Raw genomic sequence first — 6,978 nt, forward strand, 5'->3', positions numbered from 1 at the left:
TTGGAGATGGGGATACCCAAGAAGGGGCGCCTTAGCCCGCATAAAGTGAAAGTCTCACATTTGATGACAATGCTGAGGTGCGCAGGGCAGAGCAATCGCAGTGCGTGTTGTGTCACTTGTCTATAGTGCATGCCATGTTTTTTGGGTGTCCTGTGTCACAGGTCTTTTGCCTTAGCCCTTTGATGTGCTTGCAGTCATGCTTTCCACCCTGAGTTCTCTCTCCTTGTTGTATCCTCTCGTTTGTCATCTCCTCTGTCATGGGTGCCTGCATGGGTTTGGCCCAGAGCTGCTCTGCCCTGCTGCATACCCTGGCATATTGGTGTAATAGAACAAGGCTTGGGGACTTGAAATTTGTAATGTAGGGGGTAGTTTGTCCTCTAGATTGTCAGAAGATGGCTGGAGCTGTGAAGTTCTCATGCAGCCCTTTGACTTTTGTCATCACTTTCTTGCAGATGCAGGCAGATTAAGTCCATGCCAGAGCCCCCCATACCGTGTGAGGGGGTTCCCACCTGAAGGTCGGTCACTGTTTGTCTTTGCGGGGCAAACATAAATGGTGGCTGTGTTACAGCATTGTTCTTTGTCTTTGTTCTTAGGAGGTAAAGCCAGATCTCGGCAGTCAAGGTCAAGTGAATGAGGTAAGAAGTCATTGGTGGAAAGAACCACATGTTATTCCTTGGGTGCTAAGTTCTGGTACAGCTCTAAGCATCCATTGTCATTTGTGTGTTTCAGGCCGTCCCACTGTCTTATGCCGTACCCCTCACCGTCCGGCCGACGGACGTGTCTTGCTGCCCTCGTTAGTACTCTGTGAGTATCATGGGACTCTGTGACGAAGCCTTTACCTTTTCCATGTGAGGGTACCCTCCAGGTTGCCTTTGGCAATGGCTGAGGAGTTGCAATAAGTTGGGGAGGGAGGGAGGGGGAGCGCGGGTCTGCTCAAGTTTTAGCAATGCTACATCACCTTGTCTCCACTCAACTCAGGTATACCCTACAACGATGGTGTTGGCCTTGGAGCGCGGCCAGAGCGTGCGGCCTGAGGACTCCAGCCTTTTTAGGAGACGGTGAGTGGCAGAATTGATCGGTTTTGGCTGAGGTGCCACTAAGCTCATGCACTGATGTTTGTTTGGTTTTGTTTATTGTAGCTAAGAGATAACCAGCCTGGTGAAGGCACCAGCTGCCTGCATGGTGAGGCGGCCGCCTTTTGCACCCGAGGCAGATTGACATCCCCAGACATCCAAGAGGTAAGTTGAGACCTGTGACCCACAGAGGGGATGAAAGCGGGGTGTCGAGTTGGCACTCACCGGAGATATTTTTGAGTCAGATTTGGAGGTGGGGGTACCCAAGAAGGGGCCCCTTAGGCCCCATAAAGCTTAAGTCTTGCTTTTGATCACAGTGCCGAGGTGCGCAGGGCAGAGCAGTCCCGGTACACGTCATGTATCTATTGTGCGTTCTTTGTCTTTTGTGCATCTCATGTCACAGGTCTTTTGCCTTAGTCCTTTGAGGTGCCAAGCATGTACCTTTTCACTTTGCGGGTATTGTCCCGGCCCCCTCCAGAGTCGGATGAAGATTTGAGGTGCGCCAGGGCAGCTGTGTAGAGGAGCCCTGGGGATTAATCTTCTGGAGGGTGATAGTCATGTTTTCTGTTTTGTTGTCTTAGGTACCATGAGCCAGTGTGGAGCCGAAGTTTGGAAACGGCCGGTAAGCCATTAGCCTTTGCAGTTATGAGGGAGGGGGGCGTTGCAGAAGGGGTCATTTTTGGGACGTCTCATCGCAGTCTGAAGTTTCTTTCTGAATTTTTTCAGCCTCCAAAGCAGACTACAGGGAATGTACTGATGTCCACAGCGCCCACGTGTTCTTTTCTGTCGAGGATGGATTTTTTCCTCTCATCTCTGAAAGCTAAGTGTTGGGACTGGTGGTTGGGAGAAGGGAAAAACCTTTGGAATCACAGGAGGCAATCTGAAGTTAGCTTAGAGGAGAGGGCTGTAGTGGGATGGGCCCCTTGGAAGTAAAGGGAGAGGGTTTCTCCTTAGCATCACCTGACCCTTTGCCGGGCAGAGCAGTTCCATACCCATGTTTTTGCAAGCTTTGTGCTTTGAGTCTTGATGTCATCGCAGATCTTTTTGCCTGAGGAGCCTGCCTTTGGGTCCAGAGCGATCGCCCAGCAGTCATCACCTCTTTCTCTAGGCCTACTGAACTTCTTGAGCATCCTCTTAACAGCTTTGGCACTAACTTCTCGTAAGGAGTTGTTTCACTGTCACGTGCTATTGCCATAGAGCCGTCTTTCCTTTGGCATCATCACTTTCTGGCTCATCTTGCAGCAGGAATCTTGGGTCCATCAGGTGAAACTGCTGGGCAGTTTTAACTTCTCTCTGTGTTACGTAGTTTGTGTCTATGTTGTGTAGTTTGTGTCCACCCGCTTCCGTGTCCTAGGGCTTTGTTATGTCTTGATGCTTTATCGGCATTGTTCTGGGCCGTATTGGCAGCGGGGGGGGGGGGGGGGTGTCTCTCCTTGTGTACTTTCCCAGATTGGGCTTATTCCAGCATCTTTACATTTTTACTTTTTGAGACCAGAGGAAGTGCAGGAGATGTTCTCATCCATCTTCCTTCTCACTTTTGGTAGTGCCTTCTGTTCACATCCTATTCCCTTAGACTTCTATATGGAGCATATTAGACCCTCCTCACGTGACCGCGGTAGTTCTGTAGGTTTTGTTGCCTTAAAGCATATCGGGCTCAAGAATTAATCTTCCAGAGAGTTATCTCAAGCCGTCTTGTCGTCTTTGCTTATATTCGGCGCACCACCTTGTCCATGTGCTCTTTGCAGTTGGATCTGCCCTGCCCTGGCAGGGTAATGGTTAAGAAGAACAGTTATAAAACTTAAAGGTTCATATCATTTCTATGGGGTTTTGGGTAGAAAATTTATGGGCCTAGTGTGGAGATAACTCCTAGCCTTCGGCCCCTCACTGACCGCCTCATGTTGTCTCTCAGGTCCCTGAGGTGGCTTTGGATCTCTGTGGTCACTGATGCTACCAATTTTCCCAGAATCTACCGTTTGATGTCGAGGAGCAGCAGCTGGAAGATGTGCTGAAGCATCTTTATCCGTAGAGTTTTTTGAGTAAGGCCTGCAGTCAGTGGGTAAGCTGAAGAGTGTGTGACTGTGTGTGTCTGTGAGAGTTGTCTGTCTTTCTGCTTCTGTCTGCCTGTGAGAGCATGTGTGTTGATGGGTTCTAATGTTGTATGTGAGATTTTTGCCTTTCAGGTTTTTCAACACATTTTTAAATTTTGAATTAAAAAAACCCCTGTTGGGGTCCCTCCCCCGCCATGTAGCCCTGAGGGGAGGCACGGGGTTTCCCTGCCCCTGCTCAGCCTCGTTCCCCATTGGTTGGTTTGTGTTCCCCTGCGCGGGCAAAGCAGCTCGGGTCCCGACTGTAAGAGTCCCTCAGCAGAGCCCTGGCCATGCGGCTGGGGAAATAAACATCTCTGAAACATCTAGCAAGAATCCGTCCGTATATATTTCCTTTCCACGGGACTCCTGGTTTGATATAGGCATGTTGCAGTATCCCCACTGCAACATAATGGTGGAGAATTGTGAGCAGAACGATCCCCGATCCCTAAGCGACTTTGTGTGAGTAAACCCTGGAAACTTTGGATTCCTCTTCTTGGTTTTGTTTTGCTATTCCATATCTAAACTATGGAGGAACCGTGGGAAGACTCTTGGCTTTCAGAGCCGCATATGGACATTTATCTTAAACTTAAAATGATTCTTGAACAACGATTTGTAAATTTTAGCTTGATTCAAGCTCAGAAAGAACTGAAACACTTCCTGGCATGGTTGTTTAAGAACTTTTTCTATGTTTCTTGGGATCTAATTCTTACCAAGGGCTTTTGGAAGACCGTTTGGACCCAGTTAATATTTGAGTCAAAATATATGCCGATGGAAGAATATTTTCGTGAATATTATTTAATAACCGAGACTGTTGAGCAATGTCAGCTGCGTCCTGGTGAAGGGAAGCCTGGCTCAGGGACCGTGCAACCCAGGCCACGTGCACCGAGCACTCTGCGAGCAGCAGCGAGACGGTTCCCGTGCGTGGGCGGAGCCACGGGGGCCGCAGTGTTGGTGGCGGAGCGAGGCGCAGCAGGAGCGGCGGGACCCAGCGGTGCCCGCCCGGCCCCGTGCAGGGCGTGGTGGAGCGAGCCCCGTGAGCGCCTGAACGAGAGGGGCGGCGTGCGGGCGGTGGCTGGCGGCAGAGTGGAGCCGTGCCCAGCTGGAACGGGGCGCGGGGGGGCCATCGCTTGGGGGCCTGGCCGAGATGCAGCGCGTGGCAGCGGCAGCGAAGCTGCGACCAGAGGAGGCGACGCACGGAGAATGGAGCGGCCCGGCCCGGCCCACGCGGCCCCGAACGCGACCCTGGGAAAAGCGCGCCGAAACCAGCAGCGCCGATAATTCCAACACGGGAGCGACCGAGAGAGCAAAGACGCAGCGAGACAGAAAACAGCAGCCACTCGGAAAAAGGAAAAGACCATAGTAGCTAAGATCTTAGGGACAGTGAAATGGTATAATGTTAAACAAAATTATGGTTTTATAACAAGATGTGATAACCAGCAAGACATATTTGTGCATAGAACTGCTATTAAAAAGAATAACCCTGAAAAATGCCTCCCAAGCTTGGGAGATGGAGAGGTGGTGGAATTCAAAATCATACAAGGTAGAAAAGGGTTACAAGCATCGCAGGTCACTGGGCCTGATGGTGTTCCTGTAAAAGGCAGTATATATGCAAAAAATCGTAGCCATGGTAGACAATATCTCCATTGTAAACCCCCCCTACAGTCTCCCTTTCCTAATCCCACCTTTCCCTTTTACCCTATGTCCTTTTACCCCCAGTGTATTCCCAATCCGTTTTTTCATCCATGGTTTCCCTCACAAACCCCTGCCTTTGCCAATTGTTTCCCCAAAAATCCCTTTCCGATGCCGATGGGGGGATGAAAAGGGGGAGGAAAGAAATTAAGCCCTCTCCTGCCTCAGTTTCCCCACAGGCATGTCCAGAGAGTTCTGTCTCCCTTCTGTCAGCCCTAAGATGTTCCGCAGAATCTGTTTGGACATTTAAAGACTCAGGAGGGTGGCTTGTCTTGTTTTGAAACTGTTCTTGTTATGTTTATCCAATTGTCTTCATTCTCCTTTTATTAAAATAAAACGGATGAGATGTTGGGGTCTCCTCCCCCGCCATGTAGCCCTGAGGGGAGGCACGGGGTTTCCCTGCCCCTGCTCAGCCTCGTTCCCCATTGGTTGGTTTGTGTTCCCCTGCGCGGGCAAAGCAGCTCGGGTCCCGACTGTAAGAGTCCCTCAGCAGAGCCCGGCCATGCGGCTGGGGAAATAAACATCTCTGAAACATCTAGCAAGAATCCATCCATATATATTTCCTTTCCACGGGACTCCTGGTTTGATATAGGCGTGTTGCAGTATCCCCACTGCAACAAACCCCAGCCAGGTTTGTTCCCCGCCCCCCCCAGGTTTTTTTTCCTTCGGTCCTGGCCAGTCTGCGAGGCGACGTTCATCGCCAAGGTTTGGGTGCGGACCGTGCCGGCGATGGGGTTTTGTGAGGCAGGATGATTTGGAGGCTCCTGGGAACCACATTCCCATAGAACGCCGAGGGTTAGTGGAGCGGTCAAGATGAGAGCAAGGGTGGGTTTGTAAGCTAAAGGAGGTGTGGGTGGTGGATGACTGTTATGTTCTCTACATGTTGCTGTTTTGGGTTTCTTATAACAATAAAAGAAAATGTAATAAACTTTCCAGAAACAGTAGCATTGTTTTATTGTATTGATATGTATTTGGCTTCCATTGCCCTGTATTGTTCTGTATTGGTGTTTGCCACTGAATTTCCATGTATTGCTCTGTGTGTAAATTGGACATTTGCCAGCAGGTATATGGATTGTATTCGTACTTGTGTTTGTATACGTTATTTCCACATTTTGCTGAAGTGTAAATAAAAAAATTCAATGAAGAAAGAAGTTCAAAAGAACTCGCTCAGAACAGGGAAAGAAGAGAAAGCGCACAGACTTTCAATGCAGTACTCTAAAACCGGCGAGAGATTTAGTCTCTGTCGGAGCAAAAGCTCCTCTGGACTCAGGCCCGGAGGGAAGCCAAAGCACGGGGATTGAATTTAAACCTTTGGACAGGCTGAGATACATGAAGCCACACCAAAGTGAAATAGAAACATAGATTTTTAACTTCAGTAGAAATATATGCTAAGTGCCTTAAACATTAAAAAGCTGTAGCAGAGACCTTAAACACAGTTTTTGCTGCAGCAGTGTTACCTTTTCACAGAATTCTTTACTTTAGACAAAATATAGATAGAATTACACTGTTCATATTTTTTAGATAGACTGTTCACATAAACAATAAGAGCCGATAGAAACTGCATACGCAAATCTGTGTAATACCTATGTAGTACTTGTGTAAGGCTTACGACTGTTAGAATCAGGCCAGGATAGGTTAAGAAAAACTGGAATCGTGTATTAATCTTATTGGTCAGTTAACAAATATAATCCACACTTCCGTAAGAAAAAATATAGAGTGTATAGTACATTGTATAGAGTGCATCAAGTATAGTGTGTATAGTATATAAAGCATATAGAGTATATGGAGCATATAGAACATATAGAAGAGGCTGTTTTTGCCTGCTGTTGCTGCTTGGCTTTATCATGTAACCCCCTCTGAACTCTGCCTTCAAGAAAACTATGAGACTATGAAATAAAGAACTTAGCAGAACAGCAGCCTCCTCTGCTCCGTTACCCCGGTCCGAGAAGGAAGGGTACCCCGTCAAAAGCTCAACAAGTCTTGTATATCAAATCTCAAAAGTCACATGCATACTTATGGAACACTTTCTAGTTTAAAAAAATATTTCAAAAACCAACCCTGACAGTTTACCTGCACCTGGCATCAACTATCTATTATCTATGGAAAGGAAAGCCCAGTGCCTCAGCGTC

The 6,978-nt window shown here is 48.3% G+C and overlaps 1 long non-coding RNA gene across 2 annotated transcripts; it reads left to right on the forward strand.

Moving 5' to 3' along the window:
• The first annotated feature begins 1,156 nt into the window (after nucleotides 1-1,156).
• On the forward strand, nucleotides 1,157-3,107 carry LOC138119694 (uncharacterized). 2 transcript variants are annotated; one of them, XR_011155584.1, is made up of 4 exons: nucleotides 1,169-1,238; nucleotides 1,655-1,695; nucleotides 1,800-2,336; nucleotides 2,983-3,107. It is a non-coding gene; the product is annotated as an uncharacterized lncRNA (long non-coding RNA). The 2 variants fall into 2 exon arrangements; XR_011155583.1 differs by lacking the exon at nucleotides 2,983-3,107 and having other exon boundaries at nucleotides 1,157-1,238; nucleotides 1,800-2,472.
• The last annotated feature ends 3,871 nt before the right edge of the window (nucleotides 3,108-6,978 follow it).

The sequence above is a fragment of the Aphelocoma coerulescens genome, chromosome 17 (genome assembly GCF_041296385.1).
Source record: "Aphelocoma coerulescens isolate FSJ_1873_10779 chromosome 17, UR_Acoe_1.0, whole genome shotgun sequence".
Lineage (NCBI taxonomy): Eukaryota > Metazoa > Chordata > Aves > Passeriformes > Corvidae > Aphelocoma > Aphelocoma coerulescens.